This window comes from Somniosus microcephalus, chromosome 1 (genome assembly GCF_052327205.1).
Source record: "Somniosus microcephalus isolate GS21.2 chromosome 1, FLI_Smic_1.0, whole genome shotgun sequence".
Classification (NCBI taxonomy): Eukaryota; Metazoa; Chordata; class Chondrichthyes; order Squaliformes; family Somniosidae; genus Somniosus; species Somniosus microcephalus.
The window spans coordinates 230,890,892-230,915,374 of record NC_140987.1 but is presented as its reverse complement, the minus strand read 5'-3'; the positions used below and the strand labels follow the sequence as shown (position 1 = coordinate 230,915,374).

General features: G+C 49.5%; 1 protein-coding gene and 1 pseudogene across 1 annotated transcript in view; one reads left to right on the top strand and one right to left on the bottom strand.

Moving 5' to 3' along the window:
• The window catches only part of LOC147124669 (uncharacterized), a 60,096-nt gene extending 43,769 nt beyond the window's left edge, over positions 1–16,327 (bottom strand). Inside the window, exon 1 of the mRNA XM_085991176.1 lies at positions 16,015–16,327. The gene's annotated coding sequence lies outside the window, so the exon portion shown is untranslated. The remainder of the gene's footprint in view (positions 1–16,014) is intronic.
• Positions 16,328–18,154: 1,827 nt separating this feature from the next.
• The window catches only part of LOC147124664 (uncharacterized), a 53,983-nt pseudogene continuing 47,654 nt past the window's right edge, over positions 18,155–24,483 (top strand).

Below are 24,483 nucleotides of genomic sequence, written 5' to 3'. Positions count from 1 at the left end.
AGCAAAGCGCCCTCTACACTGTCCCATCAAACATTCCCAGGGCAGGTACAGCACAGATTAGATACAGAGTAAAGCTCCCTCTACACTGACCCATCAAACACTCTCAGGGCAGGTACAGCACAGGTTATATGCAGAGTAAAGCTCCCTCTACACTGTCCCATCAAACACTCCCAGGACAGGTACAGCACGGGTTAGATACAGAGTAAAGCTCCCTCTACACTGTCCCATCAAACTCTCCCAGGGCAGGAACAGCACAGGTTATATACAGAGTAAAGCTCCCTCTACACTGTCCAATCAAACACTCCAGGGACAGTTGCAGCACAGGTTAGATACAGAGCAAATCTCCCTCTGCACTGTCCCATCAAATTCTCCCAGGGCAGGTACAGCACGGGTTAGATACAGAGTAAAGCTCTCTCTACACTGTCCCATCAAACACTCCCAGGGCAGGTACAGCACGGGGTTAGCTACAGAGTAAAGCTCCCTCTACACTGTCCCATCAAACAATCGCAGGACAGGCACAGCACAGGTTAGATACAGAGTAAAGCGCCCTCTTCACTGTCCCATCAAACATTCCCAGGGCAGGTACAGCACAGGTTCGATACAGAGTAAAGCTCCCTCTACACTGTCCCATCAAACTCTCCCAGGGCAGGAACAGCACAGGTTATATACAGAGTAAAGCTCCCTCTACACTGTCCAATCAAACACTCCAGGGACAGTTGCAGCACAGGTTAGATACAGAGTAAATCTCCCTCTACACTGTCCCATCAAATTCTCCCAGGGCAGGTACAGCACGGGTTAGATACAGAGTAAAGCTCCCTCGACACTGTCCCATCAAACACTCCCAGCGCACGTACAGCATGGGTTAGATACAGAGTAAAGCTCCCTATACACTGTCCCATCAAACACACCCAGGGCAGGTACAGCACGGGTTAGATACAGAGTAAAGCTCCCTCTACACTGTCCCAACAAACACTCCCAGGGCAGGTACAGCACGGGGTTAGCTGCAGAGTAAAGCTCCCTCTACACCATCCCATCAAACACACCCAGGGCAGGTACAGCACGGGTTAGATACAGAGTAAATCTCGCTCTACACTGCCCCATGAAACACTCCCAGGGCAGGGACAGCACGGGTTAGATACAGACTAAAGCTCCCTCTACACTGTCCCATCAAACACTCCCAGGGCAGGTACAGCACGGGTTAGATACAGAGTAAAGCTCCCTCTACACTGTCCCATCAAACACTCCCAGGACAGGTACAGCACGGGTTAGATACAGACTAAAGCTCCCTCTACACTGTCCCATCAAACACTCTCAGGGCAGGTACAGCACAGGTTATATGCAGAGTAAAGCTCCCTCGACACTGTCCCATCAAACATTCCCAGGGCAGGTACAGCACGGGTTCGATACAGAGTAAAGCTCCCTCTACACTGTCCCATCAAACTCTCCCAGGGCAGGAACAGCACAGGTTATATACAGAGTAAAGCACCCTCTACACTGTCCAATCAAACACTCCAGGGACAGTTGCAGCACAGGTTAGATACAGAGTAAATCTCCCTCTACACTGTCCCATCAAATTCTCCCAGGGCAGGTACAGCACGGGTTAGATACAGAGTAAAGCTCTCTCCACACTGTCCCATCAAACACTCCCAGGGCAGGTACAGCACGGGGTTAGCTACAGAGTAAAGCTCCCTCTGCACTGTCCCATCAAACACTCCCAGGGCAGGCACAGCACAGGTTACATACAGAGTAAAGCTCTCTCGACACTGTCCAATCAAACACTCCAGGGACAGTTGCAGCACAGGTTATATACAGAGTAAATGTCCCTCGACACTGTCCCATCAAACACTCCCAGGGCAGGTACAGCACGGGTTAGATACAGATTAAAGCTCCCTCTACACTGTCCCATCAAACACTCCCAGGGCAGGTACAGCACGGGTTAGATACAGAGTAAAGCTCCCTCTACATTGTCCCATCAAACACTCCCAGGGCAACTACAGCACAGGTTAGATACAGAGTAAAGCTCCCTCTACACTGTCCCATCAAACGCTCCCGCGGCAGGTACAGCACGGGTTAGATACAGAGTAAATCTCCCTCTACACTGTCCCATCAAACACTCCTAGGGCAGGTACAGCATGGGTTAGATACAGAGTAAAGCTCCCTCTACACTGGCCCATCAAACACTCCCGGGGCAAGGAACAGCACGGGTTAGATACAGAGTAAAGCTCCCTCTACACTGTCCCATCAAACACTCCCGGGGCAGGTACAGCACGGGGTAGATACAGAGGAAGGCACCCTCTACACTGTCCCATCAAACACTCACAGGGCAGGTACAGCACGGGTTAGATACAGAGTAAAGCTCCCTCTACACTGTCCCATCAAACACTCCCAGGGCAGGTACAGCACGGGGTTAGCTGCAGAGTAAAGCTCCCTCTACACCATCCCATCAAACACACCCAGGGCAGGCACAGCACAGGTGACATACAGAGTAAAGCTCCCTCTACACTCTCCCATCAAACACTCCCAGGGCAGGTACAGCACGGGTTAGATACAGAGTAAAGCTCTCTCTACACTGTCCCATCAAACAATCGCAGGACAGGTACAGCACGGGTTAGATACAGAGTAAAGTTCTCTCTACACTGTCCCATCAAACACTCCCGGGGCAGGTACAGCACGGGTTAGATACAGAGTAAATCTCCCTCTACACTGTCCCATCAAACACTCCCAGGGCAGGTACAGCACGAGTTAGATACAGAGTAAAGCTCCCTCTACACTGTCCCATCATACACTCCCAGGGCAGCTGCAGCACAGGTTAGATACAGAGTAAAGCTCCCTCTACATTGTCCCATCTAACTCTCCCAGGGCAGGTACAGCACGGGTTAGACACAGAGTAAAGCTCCCTCTACACTGTCCCATCAAACACTCCCAGTGCAGGTACAGCACGGGTTAGATACAGAGTAAAACTCCCTCCACACTGTCCCATCAAACACTCCCGGCGCAGGTACAGCACGGGTTAGATACAGAGTAAAGCTCCCTCTACACTGCCCCATCAAACACTCCCAGGGCAGGTACAGCACGGGTTAGATACAGAGTAAAGCTCCCTCTACACTGTCCCATCAAACACTCCCAGGGCAGGTACAGCACAGGTTAGATACAGAGTAAAGCTCTCTCTACACTGTCCCATCAGACACTCCCAGAACAGGTACAGCATGGGTTAGATACAGAGTAAAGCTCCCTCTACACTGTCCCATCAAACTCTCCCAGGGCAGGTACAGCACGGGTTCGATACAGAGTAGAGCTCCCTCCACACTGTCCCATCAAACACTCCCAGGGCAGGTACAGCACGGGTTAGATACAGAGTAAAGCTCTCTCTACACTGTCCCATCAAACACTCCCAGGGCAGGTACAGCACGGGGTTAGCTACAGAGTAAAGCTCCCTCTACACTGTCCCATCAAACAATCGCAGGACAGGCACAGCACGGGTTAGATACAGAGTAAAGCTCCCTCTACACTGTCCCATCAAACACTCCCAGGGCAGGTGCAGCACGGGTTAGATACAGAGTAAAGCTCCCTCTACACTGTCCCATCAAACACTCCCAGTGCACGTCCAGCATGGGTTAGATACAGAGTAAAGCTCCCTCTGCACTGTCCCATCAAACAATCCCGCGGCAGGTACAGCACGGGTTAGATACAGAGTAAATCTCCCTCTACAGTGTCCCATCAAACACTCCCAGGGCAGGTACAGCACGGGTTAGATACACAGTAAAGCTCCCTCAACACTGTCCCATCAAACACTCCCGGGGCAGGTACAGCACGGGTTAGATACAGAGTAAAGCTCCCTCTACACTGTCCCATCAAACACTCCCAGGGCAGCTACAGCACAGGTTAGATACAGAGTAAAGCGCCCTCTACACTGTCCCATCAAACATTCCCAGGGCAGGTACAGCACAGGTTAGATACAGAGTAAAGCTCCCTCTACACTGACCCATCAAACACTCTCAGGGCAGGTACAGCACAGGTTATATGCAGAGTAAAGCTCCCTCTACACTGTCCCATCAAACACTCCCAGGACAGGTACAGCACGGGTTAGATACAGAGTAAAGCTCCCTCTACACTGTCCCATCAAACTCTCCCAGGGCAGGAACAGCACAGGTTATATACAGAGTAAAGCGCCCTCTACACTGTCCAATCAAACACTCCAGGGACAGTTGCAGCACAGGTTAGATACAGAGCAAATCTCCCTCTACACTGTCCCATCAAATTCTCCCAGGGCAGGTACAGCACAGGTTAGATACAGAGTAAAGCTCTCTCTACACTGTCCCATCAAACACTCCCAGGGCAGGTACAGCACGGGGTTAGCTACAGAGTAAAGCTCCCTCTACACTGTCCCATCAAACAATCGCAGGACAGGCACAGCACAGGTTACATACAGAGTAAAGCTCTCTCGACACTGTCCAATCAAACACTCCAGGGACAGTTGCAGCATAGGTTAGATACAGAGTAAATGTCCCTCTACACTGTCCCATCAAACACTCCCAGGGCAGGTACAGCACGGGTTAGATACAGATTAAAGCTCCCTCTACACTGTCCCATCAAACACTCCCAGGGCAGGTACAGCACGGGTTAGATACAGAGTAAAGCTCCCTCTACATTGTCCCATCAAACACTCCCAGGGCAACTACAGCACAGGTTAGATACAGAGTAAAGTTCCCTCGACACTGTCCCATCAAACACTCCCAGTGCACGTACAGCATGGGTGCGATACAGAGTAAAGCTCCCTCTACACTGTCCCATCAAACGCTCCCGCGGCAGGGACAGCACGGGTTAGATACAGAGTAAATCTCCCTCTACACTGTCCCATCAAACACTCCCGGGGCAGGTACAGCACGGGTTAGATACAGAGTAAAGCTCCCTCTGCACTGCCCCATCAAACACTCCCAGGGCAGGTACAGCACGGGTTAGATACAGAGTAAAGCTCTCTCTACACTGTCCCATCAAACAATCGCAGGTCAGGTACAGCACGGGTTAGATACAGAGTAAAGCTCCCTCAACACTGTCCCATCAAACACTCCCAGGGCAGGTACAGCATGGGTTAGATACAGAGTAAAGCTCCCTCTACACTGTCCCATCAAATACTCCCAGGGCAGGTACAGCACGGGTTAGATACAGAGTAAAGCTCCCTCTACACTGTCCCATCAAACACTCCCGGGGCAGTTACAGCACGGGTTAGATACAGCGTAAAGCTCCCTCTACACTGCCCCATCAAACACTCCCAGGGCAGGTACAGCACGGGTTAGATACAGAGTGAAGCTCCCTCAACACTGTCCCATCAAACACTCCCAGGGCAGGTACAGCACGCGTTAGATACAGAGCAAAGCTCCCTCTACACTGTCCCATCAAACACTCCCAGGGCAGCTACAGCACAGGTTAGACACAGAGTAAAGCTCCCTCTACACTGTCCCATCAAACACTCCCAGAACAGGTACAGCATGGGTTAGATACAGAGTAAAGCTCCCTCTACACTGTCCCATCAAACACTCCCAGGGCAGGTACAGCATGGGTTAGGTACAGAGTAAAGCTCCCTCTACACTGGCCCATCAAACACTCCCGGGGCAAGGAACAGCACGGGTTAGATACAGAGTAAAGCTCCCTCTACACTGTCCCATCAAACACTCCCGGGGCAGGTACAGCACGGGTTAGATACAGAGTAAATCTCCCTCTACACTGTCCCATCAAACACTCCCAGGATAGGTACAGCACGGGTTAGATACAGAGTAAAGTTCCCTCTACACTGTCCCATCAAACACTCCCAGGGCAGGTACAGCACGGGGTCGAGACAGAGGAAGGCACCCTCTGCACTGTCCCATCAAACACTCACAGGGCAGGTACAGCACGGGTTAGATACAGAGTAAAGCTCCCTCTACACTGTCCCATCAAACACTCCCAGTGCACGTACAGCATGGGTTAGATACAGAGTAAATCTCCCTCTACACTGCCCCATGAAACACTCCCAGGGCAGGTACAGCACGGGTTAGATACAGAGTAAAGCTCCCTCTACACTGTCCCATCAAACACTCCCAGGGCAGGTACAGCACGGGTTAGATACAGAGTAAAGCTCCCTCTACACTGTCCCATCAAACACTCCCAGGGCAGGTACAGCACGGGTTAGATGCAGAGTAAAGCTCCCTCTACACTGTCCCATCAAATACTCCCAGGGCAGGTACAGCACGGGTTAGATACAGAGTAAAGCTCCCTCTACACTGTCCCATCAAACACTCCCGGGGCAGGGACAGCACGGGTTAGATACAGAGTAAAGCTCCCTCTACACTGTCCCATCAAACACTCCCAGGGCAGCTACAGCACAGGTTAGATACAGAGTAAAGCGCCCTCTACACTGTCCCATCAAACATTCCCAGGGCAGGTACAGCACAGGTTAGATACAGAGTAAAGCTCCCTCTACACTGACCCATCAAACACTCTCAGGGCAGGTACAGCACAGGTTATATGCAGAGTAAAGCTCCCTCTGCACTGTCCCATCAAACACTCCCAGGACAGGTACAGCACGGGTTAGATACAGAGTAAAGCTCCCTCTACACTGTCCCATCAAACTCTCCCAGGGCAGGAACAGCACAGGTTATATACAGAGTAAAGCTCCCTCTACACTGTCCAATCAAACACTCCACGGACAGTTGCAGCACAGGTCAAATACAGAGCAAATGTCCCTCTACACTGTCCCATCAAATTCTCCCAGGGCAGGTACAGCACGGGTTAGATACAGAGTCAAGCTCTCTCTACACTGTCCCATCAAACACTCCCAGGGCAGGTACAGCACGGGGTTAGCTACAGAGTAAAGCTCCCTCTACACTGTCCCATCAAACACTCCCAGGGCAGGTACAGCACGGGTTAGATACAGAGTAAAGCTCCCTCTACACGGTCCCATCAAACACTCCCAGGGCAGGTACAGCACGGGTTAGATACAGAGTAAAGCTCCCTCTACACTGTCCCATCAAACACTCCCAGGGCAGGTACAGCACAGGTTAGATACAGAGTAAAGCTCTCTCTACACTGTCCCATCAAACAATCGCAGGTCAGGTACAGCACGGGTTAGATACAGAGTAAAGCTCCCTCTACACTGTCCCATCAAACACTCCCGGGGCAGGTACAGCACGGGTTAGATATAGAGTAAAGCTCCCTCTACACTGTCCCATCAAACAATCGCAGGTCAGGTACAGCATGGGTTAGATACAGAGTAAAAGCTCCCTCTACACTGTCCCATCAAACACTCCCGGTGCACGTACAGCATGGGTTAGATACAGAGTAAAGCTCCCTCTACACTGTCCCATCAAACACTCCCGGGGCAGGTACAGCACGGGTTAGATACAGAGTAAAGCTCCCTCTACACTGTCCCATCAAACACTCCCAGTGCACGTACAGCATGGGTTAGATACAGAGTAAAGCTCCCTCTACACTGTCCCATCAAACACTCCCGGGGCAGGTACAGCACGGGTTAGATACAGAGTAAAGCTCCCTCTACACTGTCCCATCAAACACTCCCAGTGCACGTACAGCATGGGTTAGATACAGAGTAAAGCTCCCTCTACACTGTCCCATCAAACACTCCCGGTGCACGTACTGCATGGGTTAGATACAGAGTAAAGCTCCCTCTTCACTGTCCCATCAAACACTCCCAGGGCAGGTACAGCACGGGTTAGATACAGAGTAAATCTCCCTCTACACTGCCCCATCAAACAATCCCAGGGCAGCTACAGCACAGGTTAGATACAGAGTATAGCTCCCTCTACACTGTCTCATCAAACACTCCCAGGGCAGGTACAGCACGGGTTAGATACAAAGTAGAGCTCCCTCTACACTGTCCCATCAAACACTCCCAGGGCTGGTACAGCACAGGTTCGATACAGAGTAAAGCTCCCTCTACACTGTCCCATCAAACACTCCCAGGGCAGGTACAGCACGGCTTAGATACAGAGTAAAGCTCCCTCTACACTGTCCCACCAAACACTCCCAGGGTAGGTACAGCACAGGTTAGATACAGAGTAAAGCTCCCTCTACACTGTCCCATCAAACACTCCAAGGACAAGTACAGCATGGGTTAGATACAGAGTAAAGCTCCCTCTACACTGTCCCATCAAACTCTCCCAGGGCAGGTACAGCACGGGTTAGATACAGAGTAAAGCTCCCTCTGCACTGTCCCATCAAACACTCCCAGGGCAGCTACAGCACAGGTTAGATACAGAGTCAAGCTCTCTCTGCACTGTCCCATCAGACACTCCCAGAACAGGTACAGCATGGGTTAGATACAGAGTAAAGCTCCCTCGACACTGTCCCATCAAACACTCCCGGGGCAGGTACAGCATGGGTTAGATACAGAGTAAATCTCCCTCTACACTGTCCCATCAAACACTCCCAGGGCAGGTACAGCACAGGTTAGATACAGAGTAAAGCTCCCTCTGCACTGTCCCATCAAACACTCCCAGGGCAGGTACAGCACGGGTTAGATACAGAGTAAAGCTCCCTCTACACTGTCTCATCAACGACTCCCAGGGCAGGTACAGCACGGGTTAGATACAAGGTAGAGCTCCCTCTGCACTGTCCCATCAAACATTCCCAGGGCAGGTACAGCACAGGTTAGATACAGAGTAAAGCTCCCTCTACACTGTCCCATGAAACACTCCCAGGGCAGGTACAGCACGGGTTAGATACAGAGTAAAGCTCCCTCTACACTGTCCCATCAAACACTCCCAGGGCAGGTGCAGCACGGGTTAGATACAGAGGAAAGCTCCCTCTGCACTGTCCCATCAAACACTCCCGGGGCAGGTACAGCACGGGTTAGATACAGAGTAAAGCTCCCTCTACACTGTCCCATCAAACACTCCCAGGGCAGCTACAGCACAGGTTAGATACAGAGTAAAGCGCCCTCTACACTGTCCCATCAAATTCTCCCAGGGCAGGTACAGCACGGGTTAGATACAGAGCAAATCTCCCTCTACACTGTCCCATCAAACAATCCCAGGGCAGGTACAGCACGGGGTTAGCTACAGAGTAAAGCTCCCTCTGCACTGTCCCATCAAACAATCGCAGGACAGGTACAGCACGGGTGAGATACAGAGTAAAGCTCCCTCTACACTGTCCCATCAAACACTCCCAGGGCAGGTACAGCACGGGTTAGATACAGAGTAAAGCTCCCTCTACACTGTCCCATCAAACACTCCCAGTGCACGGACAGCATGGGTTAGATACAGAGTAAAGCTCCCTCTGCACTGTCCCATCAAACAATCCCGCGGCAGGTACAGCACGGGTTAGATACAGAGTAAATCTCCCTCTACACTGTCCCATCAAACACTCCCAGGGCAGGTACAGCACGGGTTAGATACACAGTAAAGCTCCCTCTACACTGTCCCATCAAACACTCCTGGGGCAGGTACAGCACGGGTTAGATACAGAGTAAAGCTCCCTCTACACTGTCCCATCAAACACTCCCAGGGCAGGTACAGCACGGGTTAGATATAGAGTAAAGCTCCCTCTACACTGTCCCATCAAAAACTCCCAGGGCAGGTACAGCACAGGTTAGAAACAGAGTAAAGCTCTCTCTACACTGTCCCATCAAACAATCGCAGGTCAGGTACAGCACGGGTTAGGTACAGAGTAAAGCTCCCTCTACACTGTCCCATCAAACACTCCCAGGGCAGGTACAGCACGGGGTTAGCTACAGAGTAAAGCTCCCTCTACACCATCCCATCAAACACTCCCAGGGCAGGCACAGCACAGGTTACATACAGAGTAAAGCTCCCTCTACACTGTCCCATCAAACACTCCCAGGGCAGGTACAGCACGGGTTAGATACAGAGTAAAGCTCTCTCTACACTGTCCCATCAAACAATCGCAGGACAGGCACAGCACGTGTTAGATACAGAGTAAAGCTCTCTCGACACTGTCCCATCAAACACTCCCGGGGCAGGTACACCACGGGTTAGATACAGAGTAAATCTCCCTCTACAGTCTCCCATCAAACACTCCCGGGGCAAGGAACAGCACAGGTTAGATACAGATTAAAGCACTCTCTACACTGTCCCATCAAACAATCGGAGGACAGTTACAGCACGGGTTAGATACAGAGTAAAGCTCCCTCTACACTGTCCCATCAAACACTCCCGGGGCAGGTACAGCACAGGTTAGATACAGAGTACAGCTCCCTCTACACTGTCCCATCAAACATTCCCAGGGCAGGTACAGCACAGGTTAGATACAGAGTAAAGCTCCCTCTACACTGTCCCATCAAACACTCTCAGGGCAGGTACAGCACAGGTTAGATGCAGAGTAAAGCTCCCTCTACACTGTCCCATCAAACACTCCAGGGACAGTTGCAGCACAGGTTAGATACAGAGTAAATCTCCCTCTACACTGTCCCATCAAATTCTCCCAGGGCAGGTACAGCACGGGTTAGATACAGAGTAAAGCACTCTCTGCACTGTCCCATCAAACACTCCCAGGGCAGGTACAGCACGGGTTAGATACAGAGTAACGATCCCTCCACACTGTCCCATCAAACACTCCCAGGGCAGGTATAGCACAGGTTATATACAGAGTAAAGCTCCCTCTGCACTGTCCAATCAAACACTCCAGGGACAGTTGCAGCACAGGTTAGATACAGAGTAAATCTCCCTCTACACTGTCCCATCAAACACTCCCAAGGCAGGTACAGCACAGGGTAGATACAGAGTAAAGCCTCTACACTGTCCCATCAAACACTCACAGGGCAGGTGCAGCACGGGTTAGATACAGAGTAAAGCTCTCTCTACACTGTCCCATCAAACACTCCCAGGGCAGATACAGCACAGGTTACATGCAGAGTAAAGCTCCCTCTACACTGTCCAATCAAACACTCCCAGGACAGGTACAGCATGGGTTAGATACAGAGTAAAGTTCCCTCTACACTGTCCCATCAAACACTCTCAGGGCAGGTACAGCACAGGTTAGATACAGAGTAAAGCTCCCTCTACACTGTCCCATCAAACACTCCCAGGACAGGTACAGCATGGGTTAGATACAGAGTAAAGCTCCCTCTACACTGTCCCATCAAACTCTCCCAGGGCAGGTACAGCACGGGTTAGATACAGAGTAAAGCACTCTCTACACTGTCCCATCAAACACTCCCAGGGCAGATACAGCACGGGTTAGATACAGAGTAAAGCTCCCTCCACACTGTCCCATCAAACACTCCCAGGGCAGGTGTAGCACAGGTTATATACAGAGTAAAGCTCCCTCTACACTGTCCAATCAAACACTCCAGGGACAGTTGCAGCACAGGTTAGATACAGAGTAAATCTCCCTCTGCATTGTCCCATCAAACACTCCCAAGGCAGGTACAGCACAGGGTGGATACAGAGTAAAGCCTCTACACTGTCCCATCAAACACTCACAGGGCAGGTGCAGCACGGGTTAGATACAGAGTAAAGCTCTCTCTACACTGTCCCATCAAACACTCCCAGGGCAGATACAGCACAGGTTACATGCAGAGTAAAGCTCCCTCTACACTGTCCAATCAAACACTCCCAGGACAGGTACAGCACGGGTTAGATACAGAGTAAAGCTCCCTCTACACTGTCCCATCAAACACTCCCAGGGCAGGTACAGCTCGGGGCTAGATACAGAGTAAAGCTCCCTCTACACTGTCCCATCAAACACTCCCAGGACAGGTACAGCACGGGTTAGATACAGAGTAAAGCTCCCTCTACACTGTCCCATCAAACACTCCCAGGGCAGGTACAGCTCGGGGTTAGATACAGAGTAAAGCTCCCTCTACACTGTCCCATCAAACACTCCCAGGACAGGTACAGCACGGGTTAGATATAGAGTAAAGCTCCCTCTACACTGTCCCATGAAACACTCCCAGGGCAGGTACAGCACGGGTGAGATACAAAGTAAAGCTCCCTCTACTCTGCTGCCTGACACTGGTCTCAGCAGCGGGAGAACCAGGTGGCGGAGGAGCCGCCCCTCAGACACCCCGATTGGTTGGAGAACCCGCCGCCAGCTCAGACCTCCAAGATCCGCCCACTCTTCCTATTGGTTGGAGCTCACGTCAGTCCTCACCCTGGAGTTGATGACGTGCCCAGTCCGGCTCCCTGCAGCAGACGCCGTGCTGCGGCCGCTCAATGATAGAAACATAGAAGATAGGAGCAGGAGTAGGCCGTTCGGCCCCTCGAGCCTGCTCCCCATTCAATGAGATCATGGCTGATCATCCAAGTTCAGTACCCTGTCCCTGCTTTCTCCCCATATCCCTTGATCCCTTTAGCCTTAAGAAATATATCTAACTCCTTCTTGAATATATTTAATGAATTGGCCTCCACCGCCCTCTGTGGTAGAGAATTCCACAGGTTCACCACTCTCTGGGTGAAGTAATTCCTCCTCATCTCTGTCCTAAATGGCCTACCCCTTATCCTTAGACTGTGACCTCTGGTTCTGGACTCCCTGGCCATCGGGAACATCCTTCCTGCATCTGGTCTGTCTAGTCCTGTTCGAATGCTATAAGTTTCAATGAGATCCCCTCTCATTCTTCTGAACTCCAGCGAGTGTAAGCCTAATCGACCCAATCTCTCCTCATACGTCATTCCTGCCATCCCAGGTATCAGCCTGGTGAATCGTCGCTGCAATCCCTCCATGGCAAGAACATTCTTCCTCAGATAAGGCGACCAAAACTGCACACAATACTCAAGATGTGGTCTCACCAAGGCCCTGTACAACTGCAGCAAGACATCCCCGTTCCTGTACTCAAACCCTCTCGCTACGAAGGCCAACATACCATTTGCTTTCTTAACCGCCTGCTGCACCTGCATGCTTACCTTCAGCGACTGGTGCACAAGGACACCCAGGTCTCGTTGCACTTCCCCTTCTCCCAATCTATTGCCATTCAGATAATAATCTGCCTTCCTGTTTTTGCCACCAAAGTGGATAACCTCACATTTATCCACGTTATATTGCATCTGCAATGCTTCTGCCCAATCACCCAACCTGTCCAAATCATCCTGGAGTTTCTTGGCATCCTCCTCACAGCACACACGCCCACCCAGCTTTGTGTCGTCTGCAAACTTGGAGATATTACATCTAGTTCCCTTGTCTAGATCATTAATATATATTGTGAATAGCTGGGGTCCAAGGACCGATCCCTGTGGTACCCCACTAGTCACTGCCTGCCACTCGGAAAAAGACCCGTTTATTCCAACTCTTTGCTTTCTGTCTGCCAACCAGTTCTCTATCCAAGTCAATACCTTGCCCCCAATCCCATGTGCCTTAACTTGAAATGCTAATCTCTTATGTGGGGCATCGAAACATTGAAGAGAGGAGCAGGAGTCGGCCATTCGGCCCCTCGAGCCTGCTCCGCCATTCAATGAGATCATGGCTGATCATCCAAATTCAGTACCCTGTCCCTGCCTTCTCCCCATATCCCTTGATCCCTTTAGCCTCAAGAAATGTATCCAACTCTTTCTTGAATATATTTAATGAACTGGCCTCCACCGCCCTCTGTGGCAGAGAATTCCACAGGTTCACCTCTCTCTGGGTGAATAAATTCCCCCTCATTTCAGTCCTAAATGGCTTACCCCTTATCCTTAGACTATGAGCCCTGGTTCTGGACTCCCCGGCCATCAGAAACATCCTTTCTGCATCTAGTCTGTCCAGACCTGACAGAATTTTATAGGTTTCGATGAGATCCCCTCTCAATCTTCTAAACTCCAGTGAGTATAAGCCCAATTGACACAATCTCTCCTCGTACGTCATTCCTGCCATCCCAGGTATCAGCCTGGTGAATCTTCGCTGCACTCCCTCCATGGCAAGAACGTCCTTCCTCAGGTAAGGTGACCAAAACTGCACACAACACTCAAGGTGCGGTCTCACCAAGGCCCTGTACTACTGCAGCAAGACATCCTTCTCTTGTACTCGAACCCTGTTGCTACGAAGGCCAACATACCATTTGCCTTCTTAACCGCCTGCTGCACCTGCATGCTTACCTTCAGCGACTGGTGCACAAGAACACCCAGGTCTCTTTGCACTTCCCCTTCTCCCGATCTATTGCCATTCAAATAATAATCTGCCTTCCTGTTTTTGCCACCAAAGTGGATAACCTCACATTTATCCACATTATAGTCCAAATCGTACTGGAGTTTCATGACATCCTCCTCACAGCATACCCTCCCACCCAGCTTTGTGTCGTCTGCAAATTTGGAGATATTACATCCAATTCCCTCGTCCAGATCATTAATATATATTGTGAACAGCTGGGGTCCTAGGACCGATCCTTGCGGTACCCCACTAGTCACTGCCTGCCACTCGGTAAAAGACCCGTTTATTCCAACTCTTTGCTTTCTGTCTGCCAACCAGTTCTCTATCCAAGTCAACACCTTGCCCCCAATCCCATGTGCCTTAATTTTGCACGGTAACCTCTTATGCGGGACCTTATCAAAAGCCTTCTGAAAGTCCAAATACACCACATCCACTGGTTCTCCCTTATCTATTTTACCAGTTAGATCCTCAAAAAATTCCAGTAGATTAGTCAAGCATGATTTACCTTTTGTAAATCCATGTTGACTTTGTCCGATCCTGTCACTGCTTTCCAAGTGCTCTGCTATTACATCTTTTATGATGGACTCTAGCATTTTCCCCACTACCGATGTCAGGCTTACCGGTCTATAATTCCCCGCTTTTTCTCTGCCATCTTTTTTGAATAGTGGGGTAACATTAGCTACCCTCCAATCCATGGGTACTGTTCCAGAGTCTATCGAGTTCTGGAAGATGACCAGCAATGCATCTACTATTTCCAGGGCCACTTCCTTAAGTACCCTGGGATGTAGATTATCAGGCCCTGGGGATTTATCGGCCTTCAGTCCCATCAATTTTCCTAACACCATTTCCCTACAAATACTGATTTAATTATCGAAAGCCTTCTGAAAGTCCAAATACTGATTTCTTTCAGTTCCTCCCTTTCATCAGACCCTATGTTCCCTGACATATCTGGGAGGTTTTTTGTGTCCTCCTTTGTGAAGACAGAACCAAAATATGTATTTAATTGGTCTGCCATTTCTTTGTTCCCCATTATAAATTCCCCTGATTCTGACTGCAAGGGACCTACGCTTGACTTCACCAATCTTTTTCTCTTCACATATCTATAAAAGCTTTTACAGTCAGTTTTTATGTTCCCTGCAAGCTTACTCTCATATTCTATTTTCCCCCTCTTAATTAATCCCTTTGTCCTCCTTTGTTGAATCCTAATCTGCTCCCAATCCTCAGGATTATTGCTTTTTCTGGCCAATTTATATGTCGTCTCCTTGGATCTTATGCTATCCCTAATTTCCCTTGTTAGCCACGGTTGAGTCATTTTTTTTGTTTTATTTTTATGCCAAACTGGGATGAACAAATTCTGTAGTTCATCCATGCGGTCTTTGAATGTTTGCCATTGCCTATCCACCGTCTACCCTTTGAGTAACATTCCCCAATCAATCCTACCCAACTCGCGCCTCAGACCTCGTACTTTCCTTTATTTAAATTGAGGACCCTAGTCTCTGAGTCAACTACTTCATTCTCCATCTTAATGAAGAATTCTATGATATTATGATCGCTCCAACCCAAGGGGACTCATACAAGATTGCTAATTAATCCTTTCTCATTACATAATACCCAGTCTAAGATGGCCTGATCTCTAGTTGGTTCCTCGACATATTGGTCCAGGAAACCATCCCGTATACACTCCAGGAATTGCTCCTCCACGGTATTGTTACTAATTTGGTTAGACCAATCTATATGTAGATTAAAGTCACCCATGATAACTGCTGTGCCTTTATTGCATGTGTCTCTAATTTCCCGTTTAATGCCATCCCCAACCTCCGCCTTACTGTTTGGGGGTCTGTATACCACTCCCACTCGCCCCGCTCGGTGCCAGGAGGGCGCTCCAGTTTGTATTTTCTTTATTTTGATCTCCCTGCCCGCACTTCTCTCCCGATATAAACAAACCTCCTGAATCTCACTCTCCACCGGCCATCCGGGCTCTCAGCCGGTTACCCGGACCTTCCCCAGAATGCCACAGTCGGGGCCCCGCGCAGGCGCGGTAGCGGCTCATTGTCCTGAGCGGGTGTTGCCGAGCATGCGCAGTCCGCCGCCCAGGGCTCGGCCGAAAATCAGCGCCCGCCGCGGAGCCCGGCACAGGCCGCCAGCGCGCAGGCGCAGTACAGAGATCGATGGCTGGGGGAGGGGTGGTGTTCTGAGCATGCGCAGTCCGCCGCCCAGGGCCTCGGCCGAGAATCAGCGCCCGCCGCGGAGCCCGGCACAGTCCTCCAGCGCGCAGGCGCAGTACAGAGATAGATGGATGTGGGCGGGGTGGTGCTCTGAGCATGCGCAGTGCGGGCCGGCGCCTGAGGAGCAGGAGGGGCGGTGCCATGTGGCGCACGCGCGGTGTCAGCCACAACTCAGCGCGGCGGCCGGAGCGCGGGGGCTTGTGGGTATTGCATCCTTTCAACCTGTGCAGCAGCTGGAGCCTGAAAATCAGCTTCACTGCCCCTGGGCTGGGAAAGGGGAACATGAGGCAACATTCTCCCTCTTACCCCTTTCTAAACTCGTTTTACAGGGTTTTAGAAGTGGAGCATTTACAGACAGGAAGCTCAGACCAAACATCAAGTCAAGCTCAGTCAAAGCCGTTCGATTCATCACCACCTGAATATCATCGGCCTTTGCACATGGAAGGAGAAAGCAGCGATCGCAGCGATGACAAACCGCACACTTGTTCGGTGTGTGGACGCGGATTCAGCCAATCGCCTGACCTGGCGAGACACGTGCACTGTCACACCGGGGAGAAACCGGGTAAAGGTGGGGACAGCGGGAATGGATTCAGTTCCCCGCCTGCATTGGAAGTTCAATGGCGCAGTCGCACCAGGGACAGTCCGTTCACCTGCTCCGTGTGTGGAAAGGGATTTGTTTGTTCATCCCACCTGCAAACACACCAGCGAGTTCACACTGGGAAGAGACCATTCACCTGCTCAGAGTGTGGGAAAAAATTCACTCAGTCATCCCACCTGCTGACACACCAGTGAGTTAACACTGGGAAGAGGCCGTTCACCTGCTCCGTGTGTGGGAAGGGATTCACTGATTTTTCCACCCTGCAGACACACCAGCTTGTTCACACTGACGAGAGACCGTTTCAGTGCTCTGACTGTGGGAAGAGTTTTAAAAGCCCCCAGGATCTGAAGCGACACCAGCTTGTTCACACTAGGGAGAGGCCGTTTAACTGTTCTGAATGTGCGAAGTGCTTTAAAAGCTCCGGGGCTCTGAAGGAACACCAGCGAGCTCACACTGGGGAGAGCCCGTTTACATGCTCTGACTGTGGAAAGAGCTTTAAAATCCCCCAGGATCTGAAGCGACACCAGCTTGTTCACACTGATGAACGACCGTTTAACTGTTCTGTCTGTGGTAAGAGCTTTAAAGGCTCTGGTGATCTGGTGCGACACCAGCTTGTTCACACTGATGAGAGGCCGTTTACATGTTCTGACTGTGGTAAGAGCTTTAAAAGCTCCGGGGATCTGAAGGCACATCAGCGAGTTCACACTGGGGAGAAGGCATTCACTTGCTTCATGTGTGGAAAGGGATTCACTGAGTCATCCACCCTGCTGAGACATCAGCTTGTTCACACTGGGGAGAGGCCGTTCACCTGCTCTGTGTGTGAAACATAAAAACATAGAAGATAGGAGCAGGAGTAGGCCATTCGGCCCCTCGACCTTGCTCCACCATTCAATGAGATCATGGCTGATCATCCAAATTCTGTACCCGGTCCCTGCCTTCTCCCCATATCCCTTGATCCCTTTAGCCTTAAGAAATATATCCAACTCCTTCTTGAATATATTTAATGAATTGGCCTCCACTGCCTTCTGTGGTAGAGAATTCCACAGGTTCACCACTCTCTGGGTGAAGAAATTCCTCCTCATCTCTGTCCTAAATGGCTTACCCCTTATCCTTAGACTGTGAAACCTGGTTCTGGACTCCCCGGCCATTGGGAACATCCTTCCTGCATCTAGCCTGTCTAGTCCTGTTAGAATTTTATAAGTTTCAATGAGATCCCCTCTCATTCTTCTAAATCCAGCGAGTATAAGTGTGGGGAGGGATTCACTGATTCATCCACCATGCTGAGACACCAGCGAGTTCACACTGACGAGAGACCCTTTAAATGTTCTGACTGTGGGAAGAGCGTTAAAATCCCCCAGGAGCTCAAGTGTCACCAGCGAGTTCACACTGGGGAGGAGCCGTCCACCTGCTCCATGTGTGGGAAAAGATTCACTCAGTCATCCCACCTGCTGAGACACCGGCGAGTTCACACTGGAGAGAGACCATTCACCTGTTCCGAGTGTGGGAAAGGATTCACTCAGTCATCCACCCTGCTGAGACACCAGCGAGTTCACACTGACGAGAGACCCTTGAAATGTTCTGACTGTGGGAAGAGCTTTAAAAGCTCTAAGAACCTTAAGAGACACCAGCGTCTTCAAACTGATCATAGAATCTAACAGCACAGAAGGAGGTGATTCAGCCCATCGTGTCTGCCGGCTTTTTCAAAGAACTGTCCAATTTGGTCCCAAACCCCAGCTTTATCCCCAGAACTCTGCAGACTACTCCTCTTCAAGTACATGTCCAATTACCGTTTGAAAGTTCCTGTGGAACCTGATTCCAGCATCCTTTCAGATGGTGCGTTCCAGATCTTAACAACCCTCTGTGTGAAAACAATTCTCCTCATTTCCCTCCAGTTCTTTTAGCAACTATTTTAAATCTGTGATCTTTGGTTACTGACCCACTTGCCAGAGTGAACAGTTTCTCCCTACTTGCTCGATCAAAACCCCTCATCATTTTGAACACCTCTATTAGGTCTCCTCTTAACCTTCTCTGCTCTAAGGGGAACAATCCCAGCTTCTCCAATCTCTCCACATAACTGAAGTCCCTCATCCCTGGTACCATCCTGGTCAACCTCCTCTGCACCCTCTCCAAGGCCTTGACATCCTTCCTAAAGTGTGGTGCCCAGAACTGTACACAAGACTCCAGCTGAGGCCAAAACCCTGCAGCTGTACAAAACCCTGGTTAGACCACACCTGGAGTACTGTGAGCAGTTCTGGGCACCACACCTTAGGAAGGATATATTGGCCTTGGAGGGAGTGCAGCGTAGGTTTACCAGAATGATACCCGGACTCCAAGGGTTAAGTTACGAGGAGAGATTACACAAATTAGGGTTGTATTCCCTGGAATTTAGAAGGTTAAGGTGTGATCTGATCGAAGTTTTCAGGATATTAAGGGGAGCAGATAGGGTAGATAGAGAGAAACTATTTCTGCTGGTTGGGGATTCTAGGGCTGGGGACATAGTCTAAAAATTAGAGCCAGACCTATCAGGAGTGAAATTAGGAAACACTTCTACACACAAAGGGTGGTAGAAGTTTGGAACTCTCTTCCGCAAATGGTCATTGATGCGAGATCAATTGTTAATTTTAAATCTGAGATTGATAGGTTTTTGTTACCCAAAGGTATTAAGGGATATGGGCCAAAGGCGGGTGTATGGAGTTAGGTCACAGATCAGCCATGATCTCATTGAATGGCGGAACAGACTCGAGGGGCTGAATGGCCTCCTCCTGTCCTATGTTCCTAACTAGTGATTTGTAAAGGTTTAGTGTAACTTCCTTGTTTTTGTATTCAATGGCCCTATTTACAAAGCCAAGTATCCCATACGCTTTCTGAACTGCCTCACCAAGTTGCCGTGGCACTTTCAAAGATTTGTGAATATGGACCCCCAGGTCCCTCTGCTCTTGCACCCCCTCAAAATAGTCCCATTTAGATTATACGGCCTCTCCCTGTTGTTTCTCTCAAAGTGCATCACTTCACACTTATCCTCATTTAATTTCACCTGCCCTGTGTCTGCTCATTTCACAGTCTGTCTCTGTCCTTCTGGAGTCTGCTACTACTATGCTCACTATTTAAGGCACATGGGATTGGGGGCAAGGTATTGACTTGGATAGAGAACTGGTTGGCGGACAAAAAGAAAAGAGTTGGAATAAACGGGTCTTTTTCTGAGTGGCAGGCAGTGACTAGTGGGGTACCGCAAGGATCGGTCCTAGGACCCCAGCTGTTCACAATATATATTAATGATCTGGATGAGGGAATTGGATGTAATATCTCCAAATTTGCAGACGACACAAAGCTGGGTGGGAGGGTAAGCTGTGAGGAGGATGTCGTGAAACTGCAGGATGATTTGGACAGGTTGGGTGATTGGGCAGAAACATGGCAAATGCACTATAATGTGGATAAATGTGAGGTTATCCACTTTGGTGGCAAAAACAGGAAGGCAGATTATTATTTGAATGGCAATAGATTGGGAGAAGGGGAAGTGCAAAGAGACCTGGGTGTCCTTGTGCACCAGTCGCTGAAGGTAAGCATGCAGGTGCAGCAGGCGGTTAAGAAGGCAAATGGTATGTTGGCCTTCGTAGCGAGAGGGTTCGAGTACAGGAACAAGGATGTCTTGCTGCAGTTGTACAGGGCCTTGGTGAGACCGCACCTTGAGTATTGTGTGCAGTTTTGGTCACCTTACCTGAGGAAGGACGTTCTTGCCATGGAGGGAGTGCAGTGAAGATTCACCAGGCTGATACCTGGGATGGCAGGAATGACGTACAAGGAGAGATTGTGTCGATTGGGCTTATATTCACTGGAGTTTAGAAGATTGAGAGGGGATCTCATCGAAACCTATAAAATTCTGTCAGGCCTGGACAGACTAGATGCAGGAAGGATGTTCCCGATGGTCGGGGAGTCCAGAACCAGGGCTCATAGTCTAAGGATAAGGGGTAAGCCATTTAGGACTGAAATGAGGAGGAATTTCTTCCCCCAGAGAGTGGTGAACCTGTGGAATTCTCTGCCACAGAGGGCGGTGGAGGCCAGTTCATTAAATATATTCAAGAAAGAGTTGGATATATTTCTTGAGGCTAAAGGGATCAAGGGATATGGGGAGAAGGCAGGGACAGGGTACTGAATTTGGATGATCAGCCATGATCTCATTGAATGGCGGAGCAGGCTCGAGGGGCCGAATGGCCTACTCCTGCTCCTATCTTCTGTGTTTCTATGTTTACTAACCCGGCCGCATACCCTGCTCCAGCCATTTCCAATGCTCCCCGTTTCTTACATCTTTGTAAGATAGATTTTCCCTGTGGACCCTCTAATTGTTTTACCCACAGGGAGTCCCATAATTGTTTTGTATGATTGTTACACATCGTGGGCATCTCAAAAGTACTCATATTAATGGCAAGCTCAATAACTCTGTGTTACACTAAAATACACCTCACCTTGTGTTTCTTGTTATTAAACCCCCTCGTGCTCCTTTCTCCATTGACAGGCACGTTAGTGGGTTGTGGTAATTTTATGCTCGTCGCTGTTCCTTTGTAACCTTATCTCCTCTGTTCTTCCCCTGATTTCCATCTGTAGTATTTGTCCTTGCCTGGGTCTCTCTTTGTGTTCCACATTAAAACATCCTATCATTCCCCTGTGTCTTTTACCTATTTTGGGCCAGTTCAGTGTATTCCAACTCTGCCCCAGATATGGGATCCCGATATAATTTGGTGTAATCTCAACCGCTTTGTCGAATCCGAACCCTAGATCTACAAATTTTCCTTTTCCTAATTGAAATTTTGGGGTTATTTGAACATTGTCTTTAGTACATAGACACTCTATTTTAATCCCTTCACCCTCTCTGGCCCGGATATACAAAGTCCCATTAGCCGTATTCTCGTGTTCACAATAATCACAGTCATATCGCATCCGTCTCCTGAAGCCGCTCCCCATTCTAACGATGGCGTATCGTTGGTTGGCATCTTGATTCCATTCTGGATGATAACGTTTGAAGTCTGGTCGATACCAACGAGCATCAGAAGTCCCACTACAGACTTAGGGCATATACTTAACCATAAACTCCCGAGTTGCTCGCGCCTCCCACTAGACTCAGCGCTTATACTTAGCCATAGAATCCCGATGAGGGCGCAAACGATGCTCCACTTCACCTTCCTACGAGTTTATTGTTCCTGTAAAGATAGACAAAGGGGCCAGTCGTCACCAGCCGATTAGAATTATTCTATTCTTGTCCATTCTATCAGTTCAAGATGTTGTACATCTTGTTCGTTTCTTGGTCTGTGGCTCTGTTTCCAGATATACTTGAAGATGCAAATCACGGTGTATAATATTAACAGCACACAGCCCTATCACTGATATATGTAGAAACTCCCCTTCCCATTCTTTATACCTTCGCGCATACTCCTCACTCTCCTCAATGGGCACCATCTCTGGCTTACTCATTGTCCTTGTTATATATCTTTAACTGAGTCCAGTGCTTCCACCTTCCTTTACCAGTCCCGGACTCATCTATACAAGCGCATGTGTCACTGTTCATCAATGGTCCTGACCATCTGGGTGCTAGCCCTGGTTTGGCTGGTATTATTTTTGCCATCACCTTGCTACCTATTGCTGGGACCTCCTTCTGGTCGTCCCGTGTATCCTGTTCTAGATCCTGTATAACCTGTTGGTCTTTGGCCTCATGTCTGAGAGCGTGTAATTGCGTACACAATTGTTTAATAAATCTCCTAATTCTATCCTTCAGGGGCCCGACATCCTCACCCCCGGTAGTGACTCCTTCCGGCAGTGTCATTGCTCGTCCGGTCATTAGTTCGAAAGGTGTCGGCCCCGTAGTTCTATTCAGAGTTGCCCTAAGTCTCATCAGTATACTCGGGAGTAACTCTGCCCATCCCTTCCCTGTGTCTTCTATTGCTTTAGCTAAGGATAATTTCAAAGTCTGGTTCATCCTTTCCACCATCCCTGAACTCTGAGGGTGGTATGGTATGTGGAACCTTTGTCTGATACCTAATAATGTGCATGTTTCCTTTATAACCTTCTCTGTAAAGTGTGTTCCCTGGTCTGAATCAATCTGCAGCGGGACCCCCCCATCGTGGTACTACCTCCTCTGCCATTATTCGTGCTACGGTTGTTGCCGTACAATCTCTAGTGGCGAATGCTTCAACCCATCTAGTAAATTGATCTATTATTACCAAACAGCACATTCTTCCCTTTGATTTCGGTAGAGGTCCAGTAAAGTCTATCTGCAACTTCTCCCATGGACCTCTTGGTCTCGGCTGATGTCCCACTTTACCTTGACAGGTTTCCCTATGTTATACTGCGCACATATGGGGCAGTGTCTACAGAATCTGTCCACAGCTTGTTTCATTCCGGGCCACCACCAGCATTGCTGGAGGTTGTTTAACATATTGGATATACCTGTGTGTTGTCTACCATGGTACAATCCCATTAATTCTTGTTGTATACAGCTTGGTGTACATATTTGCTGCTCTTTCCTCCATATTCCCCCCGCCCTTTCTCTTGCACCCCTTCGTTCCCATAGCTGCTTCTCCTCCTGGGAGACTTCCTTATGTAATTTGGATATGTCTATATCCTCTGGTAGTGCAGTAATAGCAGCTATGTCTAGCTGCGTTCCTGGTTCTATTTTGATCCTGTTTACCGCTGCAGTCTGTTGCTCTACCACCTTTCTGGCTGCACGATCCGCAGCTCTATTTCCCTTTTCTGTGGGGGAATTCCCTCGCTGATGGGCTTTTACCTTTATTACCGTTGTTTCAGTGGGTAACACTGAGGCAGCTACCAATCTCTTTACTAAGTCCTCATGCTGTATGGGTTTGCCCCCCGAGGCGATGTACCCCCTTCTACTCCAGGCTGCCATATAATCATGTACTATGCCAAAAGCATAGCGGCTATTGGTATAGATATTCACCCGTTTTCCTTCTGCCAATTTTAATGCCTCTGTCAATGCTGTTAGCTCGGCAACTTGTGCCGAATCAAATCAAATCAAATCAAATCAACTTTTATTGTCATTGTTAGTGCACAAGTGCAGTACAACGAAATGTAGGCTTGCGGCTCCCGAGAGTGTACAATTTGGATTAGGACACTTAAACATTTCAACATACATTTCTACATATATATTAGCATAAATATGACCATAATAAAGTGCATCGGCAGATGTGCAGGCTTTAGTGTTTATTTGTGGAGTTCAGTAGGATGACAGCCCTGGGAAAGAAGCTGTTCCTAAATCTGGTCGTACGGGTGCGAATGCATCTGTAGCGTCTTCCAGATGGTAGGAGGGCGAACAGACTGTGGCTGGGGTGGGTAGGGTCTTTGATGATGGTCCGTGCCCTCCGTAGGCAGCGTTTCTGATATATATGTTCTATGGCCGGTAGCCGGGTGCCGGTAATGCGTTGGGCAGTTTTGACTACCTGCTGCAGGGCTTTCCGGTCATGGGAGCTACAGCCGCCGTACCATACCGTGATACAGTTTGTCAGGATGCTCTCTATAGTGCAGCGGTAGAAGTTAGAGAGGATCGGGGGTGACAGATTACATCCCTTCAGCCTCCTCAAGAAATAT